Raw genomic sequence first — 6,052 nt, forward strand, 5'->3', positions numbered from 1 at the left:
TCCGAAACAGTTGCAGTGCTTTACAAACTGCTCATCGTGATAAATCCCCGTCAATCCCATCGCCCAGCACGGTGCAGAATTGATCCTGTCACTTCTACGAAATGATGACCAGACGCTGCTAACTCGGATGACAGTCTTGTTCTCAGAGTCTGCTGGTTCTACTGAATGCTGGGGTCTGGGCTGCACAGAACAGGCAGCCCGACAACGTGGTGATTAACTCCTTCCCTCACCCACCGGTCAGCACTGAGAGAGCACAGTTCAAACGTTGCTGCCCTCAGAGTCCATTGGGTGCCCCCCACCAGGAGAGCAGCGGGAGGCTCCGTGCTGGGTAGGAGACCGTGTTACAAGGGGAGGTGGATTGTCAGTGCAAGTGGACGCGGAGTGAACTTTGTGGGATAACTGCAGAAGCTGAAGGAGCACAGGCGGCTCGGGGAACGGAGACACCTTTGGTGTAGTTGGGAAGAGGATGACAAATGTGCGGTGGGGAGTGCATTAAGGGAGGGAGGTCCTGTATGGCCAGCAGACAGCGCCACGTTAACCATATTGGTTGAAGAGTCAGTCATTCTTTGGGAACCTATATGTTTATTTAAAACGATGACACATATTCCGAGTTACCAGACAGGCATTGGAGCAGAGCTGCAGCCTGGATCTTTCCAGCACAGCGAGCCGCAGAGAGGACACACAGGCCTTTTACAGACAACGGCCCGAGTCATTTAAGGCAGGAGTCTCTGCAAAGGGGAGTCTCTGATCAGAAACATCACATAAACACAGTGCGACAAGACCAGGGAAGGCACTAGGAATACTGCGGAGAGTTCAGATCAGGTGAATTGGCCATGCTAAATTGCCCATAGTGTTAGGTAAGGGGTAAATGTAGGGGTATGGATGGGTTGTGCTTCCGCGGGTCGGTGTGGACTTGTTGGGCTGAAGGGCCTGTTTCCACACTGTAATGTAATCTAATCTAATCTAACTCACCTCCTGACACCCCAAAGCCTGTCCACCATCTACAAGGTACCAGTCAGGAGTGTGAGGGAATACTCCCCACTTGCCAGGATGGGTACAGCTCTAACAACACTCAAGAAGCTTGACACCATCCAGGACAAAGCAGCCACTTGATTGGCACCACATCCACAAACATCCACTCCCTCCATCACCAGTGTTCAGTAGCAGCAGTGTGTACCATCTACAAGATGCACTGCAGAAATTCACCAAAGATCCTCAGACACTACCATCCAAACCCACGATTACTTCCATCGAGAATGACAAGGGCAGCAGATACAACGGAACACTATGTCTGCAAGTTCCTCTTCAAGCTACTCACCACCGTGACTTGGAAATATATCGCTGTTCCTTCGCTGTCTCTGGATCCAAATCCTGAAATGCCCTCGCTAAAGGTGTTGTATGACAAGGGCAGCAGATACAACGGAACACTATGTCTGCAAGTTCCTCTTCAAGCCACTCACCACCCTGACTTGGAAATATATCGCTGTTCCTTCGCTGTCTCTGGATCCAAATCCTGAAATGCCCTCGCTAAAGGTGTTGTGGATCAACCTACAGCACATGGACTGCAGTGGTTCAAGAAATCAGCTCACCACCACCTTCTCAAGGGGCAACTAGGGACGGGCAACAAACCCTGGGTCGGCCAGGGATACCCACTTGCCATGAATTTATAGAAAATAAAACTTTCACCTCCCTTTTTCACATCAGACTCAGTGCTGGAAAATCTCAAACACAATACCCCCACCCTGGCAGCTTTCTAACCAAAGTACTGGGATCTCACCAACGCGTTTACCTCTGCACCATAGTCCATGGTGAAGTATAACAGGAGACAGGAGACTGCACTTGGTGGAAATATTGCCATCTGTACTCTCCTCCACCAGAGACTGTGATCAGTTGCAGTACCGACCCCAACCTCTGCAGGCACTGTAGTACAATGGTCCTCCACACCAAATCCTGTTTCTCAGTGCTCCCCTGCCCACAGACTCCATGTGAGAAGCTGCAGGGGTTGATGGGAAAGGTTAGCTCAGGGGGTGATGGGAAAGGTTCGCTCAGGGTTTGATGGGCAAGGTTAGCTCATGGGCTGAGGGGAAAGGTTAGCTCAGGGGGTGATGGGAAAGGTTCGCTCAGGGTTTGATGGGCAAGGTTAGCTCAGTGGCTGAGGGGAAAGGTTAGCTCAGGGAATGATGGGAAAGGTTCGCTCAGGGTTTGATGGGCAAGGTTAGCTCATGGGCTGAGGGGAAAGGTTAGCTCAGGGGGTGAGTGGAAAGGTTCACTCAGGGGCTGACAGGAAAGGTTAGCTCATGGAGCAGGGGAAAGGTTCTCTCAGTGGGTGATGGGGAAGGTTAGCTCAGGGGGTGATGGGGAAGGTTAGCTCAGTGGGTGATGGGGAAGGTTAGCTCAGGGGGTGATGGGGAAGGTTAGCTCAGGGGGTGATGGGGAAGGTTGGCACATTGGCTAGCTCACTGGAAGGAAGCTTACACATTGCTTATGCTCCAGAGCTGGTCCCACTAGCCACCATTCTACTTATATTTACAAACCCCACCGGTTTGACCAGGCCTACCTGACTGAACCTCTCCCGATGTTCAGTAGTATTCCAGCAACAGCAAGAAGAGAACATTAACCACACTGTCACACCAAGCACACACAGACAGTACCCTGATCATGTTGATCAGGAGTTGAGCACTACAGCAACCATCTACAATCACTCTCGATTACCCACTCCCACACCTCCAGGTTTGTATCTTTAAGGGGTGCTCCCAGAATTTTCAACCATACACAGTTCCCATTATCCAGCTTCTGGCCATGCTAGCTTCATCTCTTTTACCCCATTTGAAACAGAAACAATCTAAAAGCCTTACACATCGGGCAGCTACTGTAGCAAGAGAAGCAGAGTTAATACAAATTGCCTTTCAACAGAAGTGGAAAGTACATACACGGTTGATAGCAGGGCCCTGGGGAGAGTGATCGAACAGACAGACCTAGGGGTACAGGTACATAATTCCTTGTAAGTGGCGTTACAGTTAGACAGGGTAGTGAAGAAGGCATTTGGCATGCTTGCCTTCATTGGTCAGAACATTGAGTAGAGGAGTTGGATGTCGTGTCACAGCTGTACAAATCATTGGTAAGGCTATATGTGGAGTATTGTGCACAACTCTGGTCACCCGGCTTATAGGAAGGATGTTATTAAACTTTACAAGGATGTTACTGAATCTGAGCGTTTCAGTAATAAGGAGAGCTGGATAGACTGGAACTTTTCCCGCCTCAGGCGACTGACTGTGTGGAGTTTGCACGTTCTCCCCGTGTCTGCGTGGGTTCCTCCCACAGTCCAAAGATGTGCAGGTCAGGTGAATTGGCCATACTAAATTGCCCGTAGTGTTAGGTAAGGGGTAAATGTAGGGGTATGGGTGGGTTGCATTTCGGCAGGTCGGTGTGGACTTGTTGGGCCGAAGGGCCTGTTTCCATACTGTAATGTAATCTAATCTTCTTTCCCTGGTCCATAGGTTTCTGAGTGGTGACCTTATAGAGGTCTATAAAATCATGAGGCGCATCGATAAGGTGAATAGCCAAGTTCTTTTTCTTAGAATGGGGGAATCATACAGTCATAGAGTCATAGAGATGTACAACACGCAAACAGACCTTTCGATCCAACTCGTCCATGCCGACCAGTGGTCCCAACCCAATCTAGTCCCACCTGCCAGCACCCAGCCCACATCCCACCAAACCCTTCCTATTCATATACCCATCCAAATGCCTTTTAGACGTTGCAATTGTACCAGCCTCCACCACTTCCTCTGGCAGCTCATTCCATACACGTACCACCCTCTGTGTGAAAAGGTTGCTCCTTAGGTCCCTTTTATATCTTTCCCCTCTCACCCTAAACCTATGCCCTCCAGTTCTAGACTCCCTGACCCCAGGGAAAAAACTTTGCCTATTTACCCTATCCGTGTCCCTCATGATTTTGTAAACCTCTATAAGGTCACCCCTCAGCCTCCGACGCTCCAGGGAAACAGCCCCAGCCTGTTCAGCCTCTCCCTATAGCTCAAATCCTCCAAACCTGGCAACATCCTTGTGAATCTTTTGTGAACCCTTTTAAGTTTCACAACATTTTTCCAATAGGAAGGAGACCTTAACTAAAGGGATAAAGGTGAGAGAGGAAAGGTTTAAAAAGGACCCAAGGGGTACATTTTTCACCCAGAGGGTGGTGTGTGTATGGAACGAGCTGCCTGAGGAAGTGGTGGAGGCTGGTACAATGACAACATTTAAAAGGCATCTGGATGGGTATATGAATAGAAAAGGTTTAGAGGGGCATGGGCCAAGTGCTGGCAAATAGAACCAGTTCAGTTTAGTAATCCTGGTCAGCATGGGCGAGTTGTGCCGAAGGGCCTGTTTCCGTGCTGTATGACTATCTGGACACTGTCTCCATCCACGTGTCTCACTTCTTTCTCACTTCCCCAACCATCCCTGTCTCCCCCCTACATCCCCTCCACCCACCATCAGCAGAAACACTGACCGTTCCCAGCTACCTGCTGTGCCAGAGAAGGGTCACCTGACCCGAAAAGTGAGCACTCTATTTCTCTCTCCACCGATGCTGTCAGACCCGCTGAGTTTCTCCAGCGCTCTCCATTTAGCATTTGCTCCTGCCCTCCGACATTCAATTTTGTCTCTCTTTCTCTTTCCAAACTGAACAGGTTTCAATTCCTGCATTCGAATGGTGCCTGCATCTGTACTGCAGTGGCTGTGATGTGTTTTTTTTGTGGGGCGGGTTAGCGGTAACACCCAGAAGTTGTCAAGGGTGCTACGCAAGTGCAACATGAACAGCCAGTTTCTTTTACAGCCATGAGCATGGAGGCTTGGGCCCAGTTTCCCAGTTGCCGTCACCAGCCTTTCAAGCAATGTCTTTCAGACCTGTGATGTGGCACACTACAATATGTTGGGACAGCTTGACAGTGTTAGCCAATTCATTGCTTTTATTTCGAAGCAGCCTCTTAAAGAAACGTGAGGGCCCCTTGGACCCGAAACATTGACTCTGCTTTCTCTCCCCGCAGGTGCTCCCTGGAGCCACTGAGTTCCTCCAGAAATTTCTACTTTTGTCTCTGAAAATGTGTGGCTCTGGAGCAGGTAAATTGATTGACAGCAGGTCAGGAGCTCCCTCAGCCAGTAAGTGTCGTCACCATGTGTGAAGGGTGAAGCACCCAGCGATGTGAAAGTTAGATTAGATTAGATTCCCGACAGCGTGGAAACAGGCCCTTCGGCCCAACAAGTCCACACACCGACCCTCCAAAGAGTAACCCACCCAGACCCATTCCCGCTGACTAATAGAATTGAATTGAATTTATTGTCACGTGTACCGAGACACAGTGAAAAGCTTTGTCTTGCGAGCAATTCAGGCAGATCACAGAGTTAAGTAACATAGATAAGAAACTAATAGGTAAACAGCGGCAAAAACAAAAACAGAGATATAGGTGAATGTTAAGAGTTTGTGAGTCCATTCAGTATTCTAACAACAGTAGAGTAGAAACTGTTGTGAAACCGGCTGGTGCGTGTGTTCAGGCTTCTGTACCTTCTCCCTGATAGTAGAGGTTGTCAAAAAACATTGCCAGGGTGGGATGGATCTCTACGAATGCTGGCAACCTTTCCTTGACAGTGGGCCTAGTAGATGGATTCTAATACACCTAACGCTATGGGCAGTTTGACACAGCCAATGCACCTATATTGCACATCTTTGGGCTGTGGAAGGAAACCGGAACAAACCCACACAGCCGTGGGGAGAATGTGCAAACTCCATTAAGACAGTTGTCTGAGGCTGGAATCGAACCTGGGCCCCTGGCGCTGTGAGGCAGCAGTGCTCACTACTGAGCCACCGTGCTGCCCCATGAAAAGTGCATGACTAGTGATGGTGCCTGAGGGAGAAGGGTGAGCACACCAGGGGAGGTGTTCAGCAAGGAACAAGGCATTTTGGTGTTGCTTGGAAGTACTGATGGATTAATGATTTGTCTGAGGAGAAAGTGAGGACTGCAGATGCTGGAGATCAGAGCTGAAAATGTGTTGCTGGAAA

The sequence above is a fragment of the Chiloscyllium plagiosum genome, chromosome 12 (genome assembly GCF_004010195.1).
Source record: "Chiloscyllium plagiosum isolate BGI_BamShark_2017 chromosome 12, ASM401019v2, whole genome shotgun sequence".
Lineage (NCBI taxonomy): Eukaryota > Metazoa > Chordata > Chondrichthyes > Orectolobiformes > Hemiscylliidae > Chiloscyllium > Chiloscyllium plagiosum.